Below are 22,881 nucleotides of genomic sequence, written 5' to 3'. Positions count from 1 at the left end.
CCAGTGCATTCGGGGTGCTCCGCTCGTGATCGCAGTCTAATCGAAGGCACTTACCTTGGCTTCCGGGTTTCGCGCTGGAAAGCTACACAGCGGGCGGACTGCGCACCCGCATCATAGGCTGTCAGCTGGAGGAGCCCTATTTAAAGGGACAGTCCTCCACTGACTGATGCAGCAGAAAATAGGCAAAATTACAGCATGGAGCATCCCAGGGGGAAGGCTGCTCCCAGGTTTAATGATGCCTCACTCCAGGTCTTACTGGATGGGGTGAGGAGGAGGATGGAGATCTTCCACCCGGCGGAGGGAGGAAGCGGCCTGCCTCTGCCACCACGAAGGCCTGGTTCGAGGTGGCAGAGGAGGTCACCAGCACCACCAACATACCATGCACCTGCATACAGTGCAGGAGGCGCTTCAATGACCTAAGTAGGTCAGCCGAAGTGAGTACACTTACTCAATCCCACACACTCCGTCTGCCACATCACTGCCCTCACCCCACATCTCCTTCTGCACTGCCAATATTACTTTATCACATCACTCCTCACACCCACTCAAAGCTCCTCTAGCTGACAGCCTATGATGCGGGTGCGCAGTCCGCCCGCTGCGCAGCTTTCCAGCGCGAAACCCAGAAGCCAAGGTAAGTGCCTTCGATTAGGCTGCGATCGCGAGCGGAGCACCCCGAATTCACTGGGCGCGTTGACCCCCCGCTTCCCTCCTAATATTCCTGGTAGTCATTCCAGGAATGCAAATCTCTCAACCAACACCATGAGGAAATGAATTGCAGCTAGAATTTATACATGCTATTACAAGGACCTTGCTGTTATTAAGCTGATTGCTCTACTCTTAAGTCCAAATAATGAGTATGAGGATTGGTGCAGAATTGAGCCAATGTTAAGTTCACAATAGAAGAAAGTAAAGATTGTGCCACCAGATGAGGGTACTTGGTTATGTTGATAATGATAATGGACTGGCTGAGCCAATCACCTAATAGACTGAAATAAAAAGGGTGCACCATTCTCTGCCTTCTGCCTCTCTAATCCCCAGAATGCTTGTGGGCGCTGACGGTTAACATTCTTAGGCACCCAATACTACTCTCATATTGGAAGGAAGTTGATTTTTTTTCTCTCTGACGTCTCCTATTTCCAATGAAACAATACCCCACTTGCCCCTTTTAGTTACAAATGGAGAACAGAGGATTATTTCAACTTCCTGGAAAAATTAGATATCTCCTTCGCCATCTGGAGAGGCAGCAGTCAACGTCACTGTTTCCAAAATCATGAATGGAAACCACAATAGGCACTAAACCCTAAAAGTTAAAGGGGGTGAGGGTCAGGATGGAGCTGGGTTCGTACTGAACCCGAGAAACACAGGCTTTGATGGAACAGATTTACTGCCATATGTGTCAGTGGAGAAGTAGTTAACAGTGTCTTTCTTCCATTGGCAGGTTGATCTCACTAAATATTTTATAGATGGCATTTCACAAGTTTCAACACAGAGCTTCATAACAGGAATGCATTGCACAATGAGCGCACGTGTTGGGAATTTGATCACAGAGGACAGTACTCCCGATTTGCTGCCCGAGTGATTTTCCATCCATTAATTTCAACTCCCGATCTGCTCACCTGGCGAGTGAAGCTGTGCGGTGGGAGTGCAGACCTGTTAAGTGACCTCTTGTAACTTCATTTTAAATCATCCATTTGCTGAAAACTAGCTATTGAACCTCGTCTGGAACACCAGTTTTGCTTGAGACCATTTGTGACTTGTGCCTGTATAAAGTAAATGTTTTATTAGGGCAGCTCTATAGGATTACAATCTTAACGTTTGGGTACCATGCGACTAACTAGTAAGCAACTGTGGAGAAGTCAAAGCCACTGTTTAAGTTCCAGTTGTATTTTTCTTTGGGTTCTGAACATTATTATCCCTGAGTGGGGGGGAAGGTGGGTTTGATCACTGCTGGCATCGGGCCCTATTCTGATGCTGCCAGCGAAATTGTGACTTTTGGGCATGATTTTTACTTGGAGCCAGGAATTCAGCAGTTGGGTAGATTATCGCATGGGAAATTTGGAAGTAAAGTGAGCAGGTCGGAATCTGTGATCGCAGCTCAATTGAAGGCACTTAATTTTACTTCCGGATCTCCGGTCTCCAAGCTGCGCAGCGGGCATACTGTGCACCCGCATGGTGCAATCTGAAGTCCACTATTTAAAGGGAAAAAGCAAAAATGGATTTTGGAGGAGAAAGGAGGAGAAACACATGGCTTCCAGGAAAGTAAAGGCAGCACCCAGGTTTACTGAAGTACTGCTGGATGCAGTGAGAGCAAGGAAGGAGGTAATTTACTCAAACGATGGGAGGAAGAAACCTGGTTCTGCCGCCAAGAAGGCGTGGCAGAAGAGGTGAGCAGCAGGAGCACAGTGCCCAGGTCTTGGCTGCAGTGCTTCATTATCTGAGGGGTTGCGAATGCAACTGAACACTGTCCAATCCCTCAGATAATGAGTGTAGAAGAGCGTGCTAGGAGCAGCACCAGGTGTACCTAAAAATGAGGTCCCAACCTGGTGAAGCTACAACTCAGGACTACATGCATGCTAAACAGCGGAAGCAACATGCTATAGACAGAGCTAAGCGATTCCACAACCAACGGATCAGATCAAAGCTCTGCAGTCCTGCCACATCCAGCCGTGAATGGTGGTGGACAATTAAACTACTAACGGGAGGAGGAGGCTCTGTAAACATCCCCATCCTCAATGATGGCGGAGTCCACACATGAGTGCAAAAGACAAGGCTGCAGTGTTGGCACTTCTGGCTGAAGATGGTTGCAGAGTGGGTGATCCATCTCGGCCTCCTCCGATATCCCCACCATCACAGAAGTCAGTCGTCAGCCAGTTTGATGTCAAGAAATGGCTGAGTGCACTGGATACAGCAAAGGCTATGGGCCCTGACAACATCCCGGCTGTAGTGCTGAAGTCTTGTGCTCCAGAACTAGCCGCGCCTCTAGCCAAACTGTTCCAGTACAGCTACAACACTGGCATCTACCCGACAATGTGGAAAATTGCCCAGGAATGTCCTGTCCACAAAAAGCAGGACAAATCCAATCCGGCCAATCACCGCCCCATCAGCCAACGCTCAATCATCAGCAAAGTGATGGAAGGTCCTCGTTGACAGTGCTATCAAGCGGCACTTACTCACCAATAACCTGCTCACCGATGCTCAGTTTGGGTTCCGCCAGGACCATTCGGCTCCAGACCTCATTACAGCCTTGGTCACGTAATCGGACGCCCTGGCAAACAACCCATCTGTCACCTACCTATACCCTTACGTGCAAATGATTGAGACACCCTGCAGATGTCAATGGTTGCGCCCTGGAAGGACCAAGAGGCAAAGAAATTCATGGCTGTGGTTACTTTCACTGCCACAGGCAATGCATGGTCACCAGGTTCAGCAGGGAGTGTCTTCCTCACGGAGGCTGCAGATGTCTGCGACCACCTGCTGACTCAATCTGAGCCTGCGTAGGCACTGCTCCTCAGAGAGGTCCAGGAAGCTCAGCCTCTGCCTATACACCCTTTCAAGTGGCTCATACCTCCTGCGACCTCTCTGCTGTTCTCCGAGACCTTGTTGTACACCTCATGCTTGTGCACCAGCAGATCCCAGCACAGCACAGCGTGCCTGCCGTGGATGTACATTTTTCTCCTCCTCAGATGTCCTCTGGAGTACACCCATTGCGCCCCTCCATCTGATCTTGATAGTTTGAGAGACTCCAAAGTCTTCCCAAAGCTGTCTCAACAAAGAACTCTCAGTCTTAACACAAGAAGAACTCTCAGCCAAACGTTTGCCTCAGAGAACTGAGAGACCAGCTGCAATGCCTGAGCTTTTATTGAGATGTGTCAATCACAGGTTTAAAAGCCCAAATCAACTTCTGCATGAATCTCGCCTCCGTTTCACTGGCAAGATTGAGAAGCCATGGGAAACCCGTGCAGGTGAGGTTAAAGTTGTTGAAGAAGGCAGCTCACCATCACGTTCTTGAGGGCAATTAGGGATGGGCAATAAATGCTGGCCTTGCCAGCGACGCCCACATCCCATGAACGAATTTTTAAAAAAGCCTTAAAATCAACAAAAAATGAAGTACCTCAAAAATTTCCATGAGGTAAATTACCCCTTTAACAATCCACCCACTGGCTTTAAGTGGGGACAGGACCTTTGGGTTTTGGCTGCGGGCGCATCCTAATGTGCCTGGGTTAAATCTGAGAGATTTTGATGTATCTGAAATATTTTGTAATCAATAGCCACGTTAAACTTTTACCAAAGTACTGTTGTTGCATAACCGTTTCAATCTCTGCGTAAATATATTTTTAGCGAGTTTGAACTGTTAGTTTTCTGTGTAACTGTATTCAAACCAGGTTGCTTACTTGTACAGTATTTGGTTACAGGGAGGAGTAGAAGATCTCAGTGTGCCTTTCATAATAAACTGTTTTCCAAGTTAAATTGTGTGAAAAGAGGCCAGTGTGTGCGATTGTTTTTTTGCAGTGCTACCGACCTTTTTTAAAATTTATTTATATGTGTGTATACACACATACATGAAAAAATTATCTGAATATGGAAAGTACAGAGGAGAAGTGAAAAAGGAAATAAGAGGGGCAAAGAGAGAGTAAGAGAATAGACTGACGACCAACATAAAAGGGAATCCAGAAGTCTTCTATAGGCATATAAATAGTAAACGGGTAATAAGAGGAGGGGTGGGGCCAATTAGGGACCAAAAAGGAGATCGACGCATGGAAGCAGAGGGCATGGCTGAGGTACTAAATGAGTACTTTGCATCTGTCTTTACCAAGGAAGATGATGCTGCCAACATTACAGTAAAAGGGAAGGTAATTGTGATACTGGATGGGGTGAAAATTGATGAAAAGGAGGTACTAGAAAGGCTGACTATGCTTAAAATACCGGGTACGGTAGCATAGTGGTTATGTTACTGGACTAATAATCCGGAGTTATGAGTTCAAATCCTGCCACGGCAGCTGGGGAATTTAAATTCAATTAATTAAAATAAAAATCTGGAATTTAAAAAAAACTAGTATCAGTAATGGTGGCAATGAAACTACCAGATTTGTCGTAAAAATCCATCTGGCTCACTAATGTCCTTTAGGGAAGGAATTGCCCTCTAAAATGGCCAAGCAAGCCACTCAGTTGTACAATCTCGTTAAAAAAGTCATAAGAATAAAACCGGACGGACCACCCGGCATCGGACCACTAGGCACCGGACATGACAAAGGCAAACCAAGCCCAGTCGACCCTGCAAAGTCCTCCTCACTAACATCTGGGGACTTGTGCCAAAATTGGGAGAGCTGTCCCACAGACTAATCAAGCAACAGCCTGACATAGCCATACTCACAGAATCATACCTTTCAGCCAAGGGTATGTCCTGTTCCACCGGCAGGACAGACTGACCAGAGGTGGCGGTACAGTGATATACAGTCAGGAGGGAGCGGCTCTGGGAGTCCTCAACATTGACACACCATCCCGACTTGGAAATATGTTGTCGTTCCTTCATCATCACTGGGTCAAAATCCTGGAACTCCCTTCCTAACAGCACTATGGGAGAACCTTCACAACACGGACTGCAGCGGTTCAAGAAGGCGGCTCACCACCACCTTCTCAAGGGCAATTATGGATGGGTAATAAATGCTGGCCTTGCCAGCGATGCCCACATCCCATGAACGAATAAAAAAAAGATACAATCCTCCTTAGTTTCGGTGGTGATGCCAGAGGACTGGTGCAAATGTTACACCCTTGTTCAAAAAAGGGTGTAAGGATAAACCCAGTAACTACAGGCCAGTCAGTTTAACCTCGATGGTGGGGAAGCTTTTAGAAATGATAATCCAGGACAAAATTAACAGTCTCTTGGACAAGTGTGGATTAATAAAGGAAAGCCAGCACAGATTTGTTAAAGGCAAATCGTATTTAACTAACTTGATTGAGTATTTTGATGGGGTAACAGAGATGGTTGATGAGGGCAATACGGTTGATATGTATATGGACTTTCAAAAGGCATTTGATAAAGTGCCACAAAATGGGCTTGTCAGCAAAATTGAAGCCCATGGATTAAAAGGGGCAGTGGCAGCATGGACACGAAATTGGCTAAGTAACAGGAAACAGAGAGTAGTGGTGAATGGTCCTTTTTCGGACTGGAGGAAGGTATACAGTGGTCCCCAGTGGTCGGTACTAGGACCGCTGCTTTTTTTGCTATATATTAATGACTTGGACTTGGGTGTACAGGGCACAATTTCAAAATTTGCAGATGAGACAAAACTCGGAATCATAGTAAACAGTGAGGAGAATATTAATAGACTTCAAAAGGATATAGACAGGCTGGTGCAATGGGAGGGCACATGGCAGATGAAATTTAATGCAGAGAAGTGTGAAATTATACATTTTGGCAGGAAGAACGAGGAGAGGCAAAATAAACTAAATGGTACAATTCTAAAGTGGGTGCAGGAACAGAGAGACCTGGGGGTATATGTGCACAAATCTTTGAAGTGGCAGGACAGGTTGAGAAAGTGGTTAAAAAAACATACAGGATCCTGGGCTTTATAAATAAAAGAATAGAGTACAAAAGCAAGGAAGTTATGTTGAACCTTTATAAAACACTGGTTCGGCCACAACTGGAGTATTGTGTCCAATTCTGGGAAGGGTGTGAAGGCCTTAGAGAGGGTGCAGAAAAGATTTACTAGAATGGTTCCAGGGTTGAGGGATTTCAGTTACATGGAGAAGCTGGGGTTGTTCTCCTTACAGCAGAGAAGGTTGAGAGGAGATTTGATAGAAGTGTTCAAAATCATGAAGGGTTTAGATAAAGTAAATAAAGAGAAACTCTTCCCTTTGGCGGAAGGGTCAAGAACCAGAGGACACATATTTAAGGTGATTGGCAAAAGAACCAAAGTGACGTGAGGAAAAACATTTTTACGCAGCGAGTAGTTATGATCTGGAAGGCACTGCCTGAAAGGGTGGTGGATGCAGATTCAGTCGTGGGTTTCAAAAAGGTATTGGATAAATATTTGAAGGAAACAATTTGCAGGGCTATAGGGAAAGAGTTGGGGAGTGGCACTAACTGGATTGCTCTTACAAAGAGCCAGCAAAGGGTGAATGGCCTCCTTCTGTGGTGTAATGATTCTGTGATCCTATCTGCTGTGGCTTTGCTCACGGTAAATTGGACAATACCATCTTTTATTACAAGTACATGATTCACAATTCTGCTGCTCATGGAAGAGCACAAAGTCTAATTGCTGTTAAGTAAACATGAAGATGCGGTCAGCAGGATATCAATTACAAGTTGGAAGAAATGCGTTAATTTTCCTGTATTTTAAATTGTTTTGCATATGTGATGTCTGTGCACACTGATGGACCATTTTTAATATATTAGAGATCGATAGATAAATTTACCCGTTAAAAATTTATTTTAATTATGAGACTTACTAGTCTTCATATAATTGGCAACTGCAGTGTGCTACATGGTATGGCATTATAGCAGTCCTACATGTTACTGGAGTTGTTGTATGTCATATGTTGGAGATTGGAGCTTAATATATCTGAGGTTCTTGGGAAATACTTGAGGCACCTTATATTTCCTCTGTTTTAGGCGTTAGAACTGCTGGCTGGAAATGAGACTGCATGATGGACTCTTAAGTGTCTGTGCACTACTGACATTCTAGCAAGACATCACATAACACAAGGCAGCAAACACGCACAGGAGAAGGGCTGCGTGACCTCGAACTGTTGAGTACATTTGAAGAGGCCGCAGTGACAATCATTCACCATGAAAATCTTTATATGACAAATGGGGATCCCAGTAGAAGGAGGGCCAGTGAAACTGAGACAATGTCAAGGTCACTTTTAGTTACAGTAAACTTGAAATCGCTACTTTTGCAATTTTGGCTCAAAAACCCTCGAGTACAAAGAATGTGCTGTGTCCTTTGTTTCTTTGAAGCTAAACTTGAATGAAAATGTCCGCGTGATTCTCTGGGGTGGGGAATTGTGCTCTGTAGTTGAAACTTGAGCAATTTGAAGGAACATAACCAAGAGACCTAATGCCCAATTTTCCGCTCTGAGCAAGGAGAAGGCAATATCACTGTAATGCAGACGTTGCACCAGCCTGAGTGGTACACAGCCTTCTCCCACTAATCATCTGGCGTCTGACCTCCTTACATACCCAGAGTGCGTTTGCGGTGTGTGATCTGTGAATGATTGGGGACTCGCTGTTTCAGGGCATCATATCTGGTGCTACTGCATGCATTTAAAGGTCTGCAGCAGCCCTTGAAAGGGAAGTACGTTTTGATGGACTGAAAGCTTACAGGTGTGAGAATGGGACAGCAGCAAGTCAGGGGGGAAGATGTTCTGTTTGACATTCGAGGGCAGCAGGAACACGGCTGCAATAGGCACGGATGAGGTCGCTAATGCCCCTCCAGCTTCCCCATAAACGGTGAAAGATGTGCCAGAAAACAAACCGGATGAGACAGCCAGCAAGGCATTGGATGTGATAACACCAGTACAAGGAGGTACAGGGCTATTTCAATCCCAAGAGGCTCCTGCTGACACTCAGCAGCCAACCGCCTCACTTACTGCTGCCACTGGGGAAGCACTGAGAAGGACCACTAGATTAGGATAGGAACACAAGCAGGCCATTCAGCCCCTCGAGCCTGTTCCGCCATTCAGTTAGATCATTTCTGATCTGTATCTCAACTCTATTTACCTGACTTGGTTCCATATCCCTTAATATCCTTAAATAATGTTTTGATAGATATAGAACAAACAAAACATATACTGTCACCAAGGGGACACTGAGGGTGAAAGCACTGAGCACTTGTAGGGTATTAAATTAGGTTTACTTTGTTACCACTTTTTCCAGAGAGTTTCTTTCTAATAACACAAAATAAGGTGCCAGCAAATGTTCCCTTCATCTCGTACCACTTAAAACATGAAATACTGCCATTGGGGCACTTTCAACATAATTTCACATTGATATCCCAAACAGCACTGGGCTTTGTACTTCACAGTTCAAGATCCTGCACTCACTTGGAGGATCTTCCTGTTTTACTGAACTCATAGAACTACTTTCTTTTTTGTAAGTTTGTCCTTAATGTTGGAAATTTGTCTAGTAACACAAATATTTCCTTCAGGTTCTTATCCACAAAACGCTCAAATCTAACAAAGGCATTACCAAAAAAAACTAAACAAAATACAACCAAAAGAACTAACTAACAAAGTTCTGTATACCTTTAACAGCTGCTTTCTGCATCCTTGCGCATCCCCAATTTTCATCACTCGGCCGTTGGCACCCATGCCATCAGCTGTCTAGGCCCTAAGCTCTGGAATTCCATCCCTAAACTGGTCTGCATCTTTACCTCTCTCTTCTCCTTTAAGACACTCCTTAAAACCTACCTCTGTGACTGTCACCTGTCCTAATATCTCCTTATGTGGCTCGGTGTCAAATTTTGTTTGATAATCGCTCCTGTGAAGCGCCTTGGTATGTTTTACTACGGTAAAGGCGCTATATAAATGCAAGTTGTTGTTGCATGCAGCTTACCTTTAATGCCACATGCGAATGGGTGGAATATTGGTCAGTATTTCTAGCCGAAGATAAAGAAATACTTTGCATTACCAAAAGCCCTTCACCTCCTTCCCAAACGAAGCTCTGATAAAGAACCTTGCGTGAGCTAACCATGTGGGTGTAAAGTCCATTTGGAAAATTGCAGAGGGTGGAGTTCTTTTGGGGACCTGCTGAGATTGCGATCTTTGAATCCTATCAGCTGGAAAATCAGCTTTCTAATCAATGCACAAGCTGAGTTTAAGTTCTTTAAGAATGGAAGCAGTGGTTTTTATTGCACTGCTCCTTCTGAGATAAGCAATATAAGATTGGCACTCAGGTTTTTATTCTCAGCAAACAATTATTTTATTATAACAGCAGCAATATCTTATCAAGGTGCATGGAGCTAATTGGAACATAGCTGTTTCAGTGGAAAATGGAGTTGTATTATGAGCAGATTTCACTTTGTTCCCTTGAATATCTGCTATCTTTCTTGATTAGCTTTTGTTTTCTTACTGTGTGGTTATATTTTACACCAAATTATTATTGCTCAATGCGTAATCGTGCGATTAGAGTATTGCATAAGGATGATTCTTCCCAGCCTCATGCAACACTTCTGAGATGGTTGTACTCTCTACCTGTGATCGATATTGTTTTTCAAATTATACTTAATAATTCTATAGAGGAATTATTAATCTGTGGTGTTCTCCCACTCAAATATCCAAATAATTGTTGCCCATTTTAGGAAGACCGGTCTCATCACCTCTATTGTTTTATGGACAAAGGTCTCTATTCATTAACATACTCTATTTATCATTAAACATCTCTACCTATGCTGTCTGAGAGTCCATATCACAAACAAGTGGGTTCCTTAAGAATGGATATATGTTAATGTGGTACAGGTTCTCTTGGGATTTTAAGCCATGAGTTTGCAGATTTCTGCAAAATGGTGGAAAAGAAGAAATGGATGCCACAATGAAACTACGTTAATGTATATTATGAAACATTTTCCGAGAGCAATGGCATCTCCCAGCTTTCAAAACATGTTAGGAAGATCTAATATTGTGTGGCAAAACAGAGGTCAAATTTGGCACAGAAAGCACGGTAAATTGGAAGACAAGATGACCAAAGAAGAATGGAAGGTTCACCAAGCCATCTATTGGGATCTGTGCTTTTTAAATTTCAATTGAAAAGTAAGCTTCGATGTACACTGTCGCACTTCCTTTGAGCTAAAGCAAGACTTGGTACACAAAGTAATCTGAATACCCTCAGCGAACAAGAGGTCCATTGATGGATTCTTGATTTATAAGTAGGATTGCTTCTGTGCACCCACATCACCTCAAGCTGAATAATATCGATACGACCAGACATTTTTGTAGTAGATTAAACAGCCAAAAAGATTAATGCACAGATAAAGTGCAAGCAGTAACAGTGAAATCACTCCAAATAACATGGCAGCTTTGAGCCAGTTCATGAAAAGGTGAGACAACACCCCTCGATTGCACTCCTTTGATTGGCTTTCTTTGCAAATCTTTCTGAAAAAGATGGACAAACCCTACAAGGATGTGGAGTAGCCACTTGATCCCAGCTGATTACGGTCTTTCTCAGAACTATGTAGATGGAACTGTGTCTTGCCTATGTGTTACTTGAAAGCTGTCAAATTCTTGTATCCATAAAACTCTTTGAGAAGTCAGTTGGTGAGACAGCAAGTCTTTACTCAAACAATGGACAGTGAGCTCCATAACACACACGCAAAAGCAGTTCAATGGCCACCTGTAGTGTTTTTTAAAAATTAATTCTCGGGGTGTGGGCATTGCTGGCAAGGCCGAAATTTATTGCCCATTCCTAATTGTCCTTGAGAAGGTGGTGGTGAGCCGCCTTCTTGAACCGCTGCATTCTGTGTGGTAAAGGTTCTCCCACAGTCCTGTTAGGTAGGGAGTTCCAGGATTTTGACCCAGGATGAAGAAACAGCGATATATTTCCAAGTCGGGACGGTGTGTGACTTGGAGGGGAACGTGCAGGTGGTGTTGTTCCCATGTGCCTGCTGCCCCTGTCCTTCTAGGTGGTAGAGGTCGCAGGTTACTTGTTTCTAACGCTTGGATATGTATGGTGATTGTTTAACCAGATATATATGTTGATTAGTGATCAGTTGTATTAACTTGACTGGCTTTTTAAAATGTTTTTATCAAAAGAATAGAAGCCATTCTCCCAGCATCCAGTTGCAGATGCCATTTTGAGGGTGATATTAAAAGAATTATTAAAAGAACTCCTTTTAAGCTAAGAAACGCATCAGAGAGAGTAAACTCAAAGAAATATTAAAACGTAGGCTTTTGTGATTTGAAACAAGACAGATCTCCGCTCTGATGTTAAGAGAATAATAGAAGGTGCAGAATGTACCTTTTAAATTCAGACCAGGAGTAAGGCCAGCTACTGTAGATTTTCTATCAGTGGACACCAGTTTAACATTATTCTTCAAACTGTAACTTAATGCTAAGATTAATTTATATTTTAATTTCTTTATTTCCTTTCTTCATGTGACTTCAATTTTTTAAAAAGTCCTTATTATTTCTTCCTTCCCCTCTGCTGTTTGCTTTCCAGGTAAGGACTGGATGCATAAATCAGCAGTTAGGAGGAAATGCAATGAGAGACATTGGGCATGATGTTAACTGGGAGCCGGGAACCCAGCCCGTCTTTAGATATTTGTGTGGGGAACCCGGAAGCCAAACGAATGCATCACAATCTGAGATTGCAACTCAGTTGAAGATAAGTATTTGTGCTCTGGGTTTCCCACGCGCCAGGCAGCCAGATTGATAGGCTGGCTGCCTAATGGAAGGGAAAGGAGCTGCGAATCGGAGAGGGGGGAGGGAGAGAGAGATCGTGGGCTGTGGAAGACATTGGAGGGGTGGGGGGATGTGGACGACATCGGGTGGGCCTTAAGGAAGATCGGAGGGTCCAGCATCGGGGATGGGGGGTTTCCAGCATCAGGAGGGTCTCTCATCGTCGGTGGCGGGGGGGGGAGTCGGCCAATCGTGAGGGTCCGATCGCACCAAGTGAGCTTGTTGGGCCTGGATGAAGCTCTCCTGCTCCTCCGGGCCCACAAGCAGTGCAATAAAGGCACTCACCTCATGGATCCGACCCTTCCCGCCTGCTTTCACCTGATATGAATCAGAAGCGATGGGAAACCCAAACAGATAAGGTTAAATTTGTTTGGCATTTCTAATACACAAAAAATTAAGTGACTCAACTATCGCAATGAGGTACATCGCCCCTTTAAATATCGGCCCACCGGCTTTAAGTGGGGACAGGACTTCCGAGTTTCTGTTGCGCGCACACGCATCCAAACGCGCCTGGGTTAAACCCAGAAGTGGGCGCGTTGGAGCCAGGATGCGGCCCCATTCCAAAAACCAACCATTTTTACTGCCCACCCTTCCCCAACCCATCCATTCTTGGGGGTTAAAATTACCCCCGTTATCCCTGTAGGCTTTGTTCTCTTCTCCTTTGCGTCTCCAAATGATAAGGCATGCTGTATTTACAGGGGACCGTATCTTTAAGCCACTAGTCTTCATGGCTTTGGATTGGTTTTCTCTCCAGTATACTGAATGGGCTCAGATATTCATCACTGAGCATAAACAGACTTTTCAGAACAGTCACATTGCTAGCCATCACAAATGGGGCCAAGCATTCTTTAGTATTCCCATTCTGCCAGGATCTCCAGCCATCCTCACCACTTGCTTATCCTAGCTTGCTTGTAGTGACAAGGCAAAGGAGCTGAATATTTGTAACTGAAGAGAGAACTTGGTACCTTATTCAGGAGAGCTCGGTGGATAACATCATAGCCAGGCCTTCTCGACAGAGCTGTTGAATTGATTTTCTTAGCAGTGAAGGTATCACATCATTGTCTAGTTATGTTCTTATCGGCCTACGTGGATTTAGTCACTGCTTACTGTTCAGAGGGGAGTTAGCCGTTCTATAGGAAGTGGTGTTCTTAAAGGGAGAAAAAACATTTTTGACAACATGTACAGGATCATTGAGGAAGGTAAGTAGAGCAGACAAGAAAAGACCATTCAGCTCAAAGGATGCCATACCTGTAGTACCCAAACACACTCTATACCCATTGTCTAGCTGCTGGATGACACATGGCACTATGCAGCACTAGCCATGTTGTGCTTCATGTAAGCCCAGATCTGTAGTCAGTCAATGAAAGGGTGGTAGAAGCAGATTCAATAGAAACTTTCAAAAGGGAATCGGATATATACTTAAAAGGGAAACATTTGCGGGGCTATGGGGAAACAGCAGGGGAACAGGACTAATTGTTAGCTTTTTCAGAGAGCCAGCGCAGACACAATGGCGGCCTGCTGTGCTGCATGATTCTATGAATGATAACAACTTCCTATTGACACAGCTTCTTCCATGCAGCTAGACCTTGTGACAAAAGGCTACTTTTCTGTAGATCAAGCCAAAACTGCTTGTATCGACTAATACAACGTTGAGTAGGTTCAGGTAATTTTGATTTGTACACCTAAGCAGGACTCTAAATGCATAGTGCCTGTTTGAAAGGTGTGCTGATGGGCAGGCCAACATTTAAAAATTAACACTAGGTATTCCTAGCTCCTTTGCCCAGTACCTCGTGCCCCTTCTTCCCATGCTGGAAGATCACCTGGCACAAAAGTGTTTTGAAGTAGGTCATTTAAAAAAAAATAGGATGAAGTTATTGTTTTATTTGTTTGTAGTAAAATCATTATATTTTCTACAGCAAACAATTCAAGAAGGAACAATCACATCACTCTTTCTTCTCTTGCCTCCCTTCCCATTTTCACATTTAATTTCACACTCACCGCCACACATCCTGTCTCACTTTTCAAACTCTACACATACCTGGTGTTATAATTTGAATGCTCTCTTAACCCTCTTCACCCATCTTCACAGCAAAAGGCAATTTCCATAAGCAGAGCCATGTCTCCTGTAATCTTATACTTGAAACTTTATGAATGATGTGAAGGGAAAACATGCCACAGAATTAACAGTTACCCTTTTATTGTGGTCTTTTGCACCAGAGATTGTGCAGGCTGCCTACCATGCTCTTCTGTTCGTTCCACTCTAGTGTTCAGGCTAAAAATAAGAGTTGAACTTATTTATAAGAATTATATAATTATACAGAGGCAAAAGAATACTGCAAATAATCAACAATACAGTAGTTGGTGTACATAATACTTCAAAATGTTCTGAACATAATAAACTCATAGGGATGGATAATACGATAAACAGCCAGTATTGCTGATGTTGCCCAGGGACAACTTGCATCTGCACCCAAATGAGCTAATCTTGCTGGATGATGTAGTTGCCTCATTTACATAATGTTCAAGCATTCCAGGCACGTTGCTCATGACATGCTTGGAGTGCCAGAGCTGAAAAGTCAGACATCAACAGCCAGTGAAGGCCTGCTTGCTGCCCATTCTGTGCCAGGTGATCTTCCAGCATGGGAAGAAGGGGCAGGAGGTACTGGGCAAAGGATCTAGGAATACCTAGTGTTATTTTTTAAATGTTGGCCTGCCCTTCAGCACACCTTTCAAACAGGCACCATGCATTTAGAGTCCTGCTCAGGTGTCCAGACCAGAATAAGGAGCTGCTGCCCCTTAGAATATAAACAGCAACTCTTTGGCTATCTGCCGATTTTATTTTCTTCTGACAGTATATTTGCATGTCAAGTAGTTTGGTTCCAAGAACATCTCCCTGGAATATCTAACAGGCACCTTCAAGTTTCACATGCATTTAACTTTTCAAAGATGTGAGGGAATTTCTGATGCAATTAACTTGTGAGTATCTGTAATGACTTCCCTCCAGGAAACCAGCTGGCTATCTCCCCCTGAAATTAATAGCTATCTCTAGACAGACTTATTTGTTGTCTTACTTCCCCCACACAATCAAAGGAACTGTTTTACGAATACAGCTACCAGTAGACCATTTGAAATTCAAAATGGTAAACAGGCTACTCAGTACGTGAAGAGTGAGTAGACCTAGCCCTGCCCACCACATTGCCGATTGAAATTCTCAGCGGTTTGTACATAGTGGGTCAGTGCCTCTTAGCTTTCTTCCAAAACAAATACAAATTGTTAAACCATTCACCATCCTTCTGTATTAAGAGGTTGAATGACTCAAGCATACTGGCCTTCGTTGGACAACAGATATTTCACATCCATCCCAATCAGTTTTACCAATTGAGTTTGAGCAGTGTTGGCACCTACCTTTATGGCCAGACTTTCTAGCCAAGAACTTCAGTACCCTGACTTAGGCTATTGGGCACCTGGTAAGCCAAACTACCTGGGCCAGTCATTCCACAAGATATGACTTTGCTGTAGAAAATGTTTTCCAGGTGGCAGTACTCCACTTTCAGGTGTTACACAATGTCTACAATGAAGGCATTAATGCCTAGAAATTAGCATTGGTAATCTTAGTGGATGAATGCTTAACGCATTATCATGACAATGATTAACTGCCATTTTAGAGGCCGCCATCAACCCATGTTAAATAAACAGTTTAATACCTGCATGAAAATAACAGGCAGAGGAATGTCATATTAACATGAGCATGATTTTAGCATGGCGGCAGGAAGTCAGTGGTTGGGTGAATAGGCGCGTGGGAAATACGGAAAACTTTTCTGCGCGTTGGCTGTAGCGATCACGACTAAATTGAAGGCCCTAAATGTAACTTTCGGGTTTCACGTCTCCAAGCTGCGTACCGCACACCAGAATGACGTGCTGGGAACTGGAGTATTTAAAGGCCCATTGCAACCATGGATTTTGAAGGAGAAAGGAGGAAAATAGAAAAATGCAGCATCACTGGTCTTAGGCAGAAACCTGCTTTTGCGACTCCTCTCGAGTTGCTACTGGTGTCAGGAGCAGGAGGGAGATACTATACCTGGCTGACCAGAGGAAGCACCCGGCTTCTGCCACCATGAAGGCCTGGCTCAAGGTGACAGAGGAGTTGAGCAGCAGGAGCACTGTGGCAAGGTTGTGGGTGCAATGCAGGAAGTGCTTTAATCACCTAGCCAAGTTAGGAAAAGTGAGTACAGTTACTGATTCACTTATGTCCTGTGATGTACACCACCCCCTCTGGCATTCTGTCCTGCCAAGCCTACTCCATCACATCACTCCTCACAACCATTTAAGTCTCATCATCAACTTACCTTCACTTTCTGTGCACTTCTTCACCTCCTCATTTGTGAACCCAACACTCCCATTCACCCCAATCTTGATGCAGTGTGATGAATCTTTCTGATAGTCACCCTCTGATGCAGCTGTTTCATTGTCAGCATCACCCAAAGCAATGCATCCATCGGGTGAACATGTCACCTCACTCACTCACAAGTCTGTTCTTAATTCCCTTGTAGGAGAAGAGGGCATAAAATACAAGGGAGAGAAGATGGAGGGGGCCACCACAAATAGTGCCTTAAACACAGGCGGAGGAGGAGGGATTGACATAAGTCGCACGGTTGCTGTCTGGCCGTTGGGATGGGGAGACTGGCAACCCGCAGACAGCTGGTAACAGAACTTTAATATCCTTCATACACATCATGAATTGATGTTATCGATGATTGACCTATTGCACACCTCAGCATGCTCATTGCAAACTAACTTCTGCAATGAGTCTTTAATATTGCTTAACATTCTCTGAAAGGGTTTGTTTTTATTTGTTCACGGGATGTGGGCGTCGCTGGCGAGGCCAGCATTTATTGCCCATCCCTAATTGCCCTTGAGAAGGTGGTGGTGAGCCGCCTTCTTGCTGCAGTCCGTGTGGTGACGGTTCTCCCACAGTGCTGTTAGGAAGGGAGTTCCAGGATTTTGACAATGAAGGAATGGCGATATATTTCCAAGTCGGGATGGTGTGTGACTTGGAGGGGAACGTGCAGGTGGTGTTGTTCCCATGTGCCTGCTGCTCTTGTCCTTCTAGATGGTAGAGGTCGCGGGTTTGGGAGGTGCTGTCGAAGAAGCCTTGGCAAGTTGCTGCAGTGCATCCTGTGGATAGTGCACGGTGCGCCGGTGGTGAAGGGAGTGAATGTTCAGGGTGGTGGATGGGGTGCCAATCAAGCGGGCTGCTTTATCTTGGATGGTGTCGAGCTTCTTGAGTGTTGTTGGAGCTGCACTCATCCAGGCAAGTGGAGAGTATTCCATCACACTCCTGACTTGTGCCTTGTAGATGGTGGAAAGGCTTTGGGGAGTCAGGAGGTGAGTCACTCGCCACAGAATACCCAGCCTCTGACCTGCTCTAGTAGCCACAGTATTTATATGGCTGGTCCAGTTAAGTTTCTGGTCAATGGTGACCCCCAGGATGTTGATGGTGGGGGATTCGGCGATGGTAATGCCGTTGAATGTCAAGGGGAGGTGGTTAGACTCTCTCTTGTTGGAGATGGTCATTGCCTGGCACTTTTCTGGCGCGAATGTTACTTGCCACTTGTGAGCCCAAGCCTGGATGCTGTCCAGGTCTTGCTGCATGCGGGCTCGGACTGCTTCATTATTTGAGGGGTTGCGAATGGATCTGAACACTGTGCAGTCATCAGCGAACATCCCCATTTCTGACCTTATGATGAAGGGAAGGTCATTGATGAAGCAGCTGAAGATGGTTGGGCCTAGGACACTGCCCTGAGGAACTCCTGCAGCAATGTCCTGGGGCTGAGATGATTGGCCTCCAACAACCACTACCATCTTCCTTTGTGCTGGGTATGACTCCAGCCACTGGAGAGTTTTTCCCCTGATTCCCATTGACTTCAATTTTACTAGGGCTCCTTGGTGCCACACTCGGTCAAATGCTGCCTTGATATCAAGGGCAGTCACTCTCACCTCACCTCTGGAATTCAGCTCTTTTGTCCATGTTTGGACCAAGGCTGTAATGAGGTCTGGAGCCGAGTGGTCCTGGCGGAACCCAAACTGAGCATCGGTGAGCAGGTTATTGGTGAGTAAGTGCCGCTTGATAGCACTGTCGACGACACCTTCCATCACTTTGCTGATGATTGAGAGTAGACTGATGGGGTGGTAGTTGGCCGGATTGGATTTGTCCTGCTTTTTGTGGACAGGACATACCTGGGCAATTTTCCACATTGTCGGGTAGATGCCAGTGTTGTAGCTGTACTGGAACAGCTTGGCTAGAGGCGCAGCTAGTTCTGGAGCACAAGTCTTCAGCACTACAGCTGGGATGTTGTCGGGGCCCATAGCCTTTGCTGTATCCAGTGCACTCAGCCGTTTCTTGATATCACGTGGAGTGAATCGAATTGGCCGAAGACTGGCTTCCGTGATGGTGGGGATATCGGGAGGAGGCTGAGATGGATCATCAACTCGGCACTTCTGGCTGAAGATGGTTGCAAACGCTTCAGCCTTGTCTTTTGCACTCACGTGCTGGACTCCGCCGTCATTGAGGATGGGGATGTTTGCAGAGCCTCCTCCTCCCGTTAGTTGTTTAATTGTCCACCACCATTCACGACTGGATGTGGCAGGACTGCAGAGCTTTGATCTGATCCGTTGGTTGTGTAATCGCTTAGCTCTGTCTATAGCATGTTGCTTCCGCTGTTTAGCATGCATGTAGTCCTGAGTTGTAGCTTCACCAGGTTGGCACCTCATTTTTAGGTACGCCTGGTGCTGCTCCTGGCATGCTCTTCAACACTCCTCATTGAACCAGGGTTGATCCCCTGGCTTGTTGGTAATGGTAGAGTGAGGAATATGCCGGGCCATGAGGTTACAGATTGTGCTGGAATACAATTCTGCTGCTGCTGATGGCCCACAGCGCCTCATGGATGCCCAGTTTTGAGCTGCTAGATCTGTTCTGAATCTATCCCATTTAGCACGGTGGTAGTGCCACACAACACGTTGGATGGTGTCCTCAGTGCGAAGACGGGACTTCATCTCCACGAGGACTGTGCGGTGGTCACTCCTACCAATACTGTCATGGACAGATGCATTTGCGACAGGTAGATTGGTGAGGACGAGATCAAGTAAGTTTTTCCCTCGTGTTGGTTCGCTCACCACCTGCCGCAGGCCCAGTCTAGCAGCTATGTCCTTCAGGACTCGGCCAGCTCGGTCAGTAGTGGTACTGCCGAGCCACTCTTGGTGATGGACATTGAAGTCCCCCACCCAGAGTACATTTTGTGCCCTTGCTACCCTCAGTGCTTCCTCCAAATGGTGCTCAACATGGAGGAGGACTGATTCATCAGCTGAGGGAGGACGGTAGGTGGTAATCAGCAGGACGTTTCCTTTCCCATGTTTGACCTGATGCCATGAGATTTCATGGGGTCCAGAGTCAATGTTGAGGACTCCCAGGGCCACTCCCCCCTGACTGTATATCACTGTACCACCACCTCTGGTGGGTTTGTCCTGCCGGTGGGACAGGACATACCCAGGGATGGTGATGGAAGAGTCTGGGACGTTGGCTGAAAGATATGATTCTGTGAGTATGGCTATGTCAGGCTGTTGCTTGACTAGTCTGTGGGACAGCTCTCCCAATTTTGGCACAAGTCCCCAGATGTTAGTAAGGAGGACCTTGCAGGGTTGACTGGGCTTGGTGTTTTGCCGTTGTCGTGTCCGGTGCCTAGTGGTCCGATGCCGGGTGGTCCGTCCGGTTTTATTCTTATTGTGACTTTTCAAAGCGAGATTTTACAACTGAGTGGCTTGCTAGGCCATTTCAGAGGGCAATTAAGAATCAACCACATTGCTGTGGGTCTGAAGTCACATTTCGGCCAGACCGGGTAAGGACGGCAGGTTTCCTTCCCTAAAGGACATTAGTGAACCAGATGGGTTTTTACGACAATCCGGTAGTTTCATGGCCATCATTACTGATACTAGTATTTTAATTCCAGATTTTTATTTAATTAATTGAATTTAATTAATTAATTGAATTTAAATTCGCCAGCTGCCGTGGTGGGATTTGAACTCATGACTGGATTTTCGTCCAGGCCTCTGGATTACTAGTCCAGTAACATAACCACTATGCTACCGTACCCGTCTTCACGGATTGATGAGGAGGCATGTGCCATTGAAGAGGGCAGTTCCTCAGAGGAGCTCCATTCCACTGAGTGCGCATCGTCACATCACATCCAGCAATGCGCCAGTGCAGATACTGACACTTCGGTGGGGGTCCTGTTAGACAGATAGTTGGGTTGTCACCTGGTGATTCAACACTCACAAGTGAGCACGAGCAGACACTAGTGGCAGGGGCAGCTGTGGAGAGTCTGCGTCGGAGGACGCACTCCTCTTCAAGGTCTGCTCAGCTGGACCCAGATGCTGAAGCCCAGGGGCCATCGTTGAGAGTGAGAATGATCGAGGTAATGGAAAAGGTGTCACACGCAAACTTTTTTTAAATTCGTTCATGGGGTGTGGGCGTCGCTGGCAAGGCCGGCATTTATTGCCCATCCCTAATTGCCCTTGAGAAGGTGGTGGTGAGCCGCCTTCCTGAACCGCTGCAGTCCATGTGGTGAAGGTTCTCCCACAGTGCTATTAGGTCGGGAGTTCCTGGATTTTGACCCAGCGCGATGAAGAAACGGCGATATATTTCCAAGTCGGGATGGTGTGTGACTTGGAGGGGAACGTGTAGGTGGTGTTGTTCCCATGTGCCTGCTGCCCTTGTCCTTCTAGGTGGTAGAGGTCGTGGGTTTGGGAGGTGCTGTTGAAAAAGCCTTGGCGAGTTGCTGCAGTGCATCCTGTGGATGGTACACACTGCAGCCACAGTACGCCGGTGGTGAAGGGAGTGAATGTTTAGGGTGGTGGATGGGGTGCCAATCACGCGGGCTGCTTTGTCCTGGATGGTGTCGAGCTTCTTGAGTTGTTGGAGCTGCACTCATCCAGACAAGTGGAGAGTATTCCATCACACTCCTGACTTGTGCCTTGTAGATGGTGGAAAGGCTTTGGGGAGTCAGGAGGTGAATCACTCGCCACAGAATACCCAGCCTCTAACCTGCTCTTGTCGCCACAGTATTTATGTGGCTGGTCCAGTTAAGTTTCTGGTCAATGGTGACCTCCAGGCTGTTGATGGTGGGGGATTCAGTGATGGTAATGCCGTTGAATGTCAAGGGGAGGTGGTTAGATTCTCTCTTGTTGGAGATGGTCATTGCCTAGCACTTGTCTGTCACGAATGTTACTTGCCACTTATCAGCCCAAGCCTGGATATTGTCCAGGCCTTGCTGCATGCGGGCACAGACTGCTTCATTATCTGAGGGGTTGTGAATGGAACTGAACACTGTGCAATCATCAGCGAACATCCCCATTTCTGACCTTATGACGGAGGGAAGGTCATTGATGAAGCAGCTTAAGACGGTTGGGCCTAGGACACTGCCCTGAGGAACTCCTGCAGCAATGTCCTGGGGCTGAGATGATTGGCTTCCAACAACCACTACCATCTTCCTTTGTGCTAGGTATGACTCCAGCCACTGGAGAGTTTTTCCCCTGATTCCCATTGACTTCAATTTTACTAGGGCTCCTTGGTGCCACACTCGGTCAAATGCTGCCTTGGTGTCAAGGGCAGTTACTCTCACCTCACCTCTGGAATTCAGCTCTTTTGTCCATGTTTGGACCAAGGCTGTAATGAGGTCTGGAGCCAAGTGGTCCTGGCGGAACCCAAACTGAGCATCGGTGCGCAGGTTATTGGTGAGTAAATGCCGCTTGATAGCACTGTCGCCGACACCTTCCATCACTTGCTGATGATTGAGAGTAGACTGATGTGGCGGTAATTGGCCGGATTGGATTTGTCCTGCTTTTTGTGGACAGGACATATCTGGGCAATTTTCCACATTGTCGGGTGTTGTAGCTATACTGGAACAGTTTGGCTAGAGGTGCGGCTAGTTCTGGATCACAAGTCTTCAGCACTACAGCCGGGATGTTGTCGGGGCCCATAGCCTTTGTTGTATCCAGTGCACTCAGCCGTTTCTTGATATCACGTGGAGTGAATCGAATACGACAACTCCACAATAGCGGATAGGATGCAGGAGTCCAACTCCATCGCTAGTGGATTGATGGCGCAGGTAAGTGCGGGAATGTCTTCGATGGAGAGAATGGCAGCCTCCATTGAGCTTCAAGCAGGACTCTCAAATGAGTCCATGCAGGCCGTGACAATGGACGTGTGGACTCTGGATGCCAACATGTCTGCCGCCTTAAACAGGCAGACAGAAACTTCATCCGTGGCCTTAGAAAGCGCCACATCTCCTCACCAGCCTGCTGTCTAGCAGATTGGTGGGAGTGATGTCGCGCTAGCCCGGGAGAGGGATGATGGCGAATGGGGACATGGAAGTGGGAACTCCACTCAAAGGTCTCCCACCTCTCTCCCCTTGCTCCCCCCAACCAGTACCTACA

The 22,881-nt window shown here is 46.0% G+C and overlaps 1 protein-coding gene and 1 long non-coding RNA gene across 7 annotated transcripts in view; one reads left to right on the top strand and one right to left on the bottom strand.

Annotated features, from left to right (window-relative positions):
* The window catches only part of LOC137340182 (uncharacterized), a 69,549-nt gene extending 59,905 nt beyond the window's left edge, over positions 1 to 9,644 (bottom strand). The window contains exon 1 of the long non-coding RNA XR_010966734.1: positions 9,557 to 9,644. This is a non-coding gene — a long non-coding RNA (uncharacterized lncRNA). The remainder of the gene's footprint in view (positions 1 to 9,556) is intronic.
* Positions 1 to 22,881, top strand: part of minpp1b (multiple inositol-polyphosphate phosphatase 1b) — a 152,073-nt gene that overhangs the window by 36,529 nt on the left and 92,663 nt on the right. The gene's annotated exons all lie outside the window — the stretch shown is intronic.

The sequence above is a fragment of the Heptranchias perlo genome, chromosome 21 (genome assembly GCF_035084215.1).
Source record: "Heptranchias perlo isolate sHepPer1 chromosome 21, sHepPer1.hap1, whole genome shotgun sequence".
Taxonomy (NCBI): Eukaryota; Metazoa; Chordata; class Chondrichthyes; order Hexanchiformes; family Hexanchidae; genus Heptranchias; species Heptranchias perlo.
Note: the sequence above shows the minus strand (reverse complement) of the source record. Positions and strands in the feature narration are given on the sequence as shown.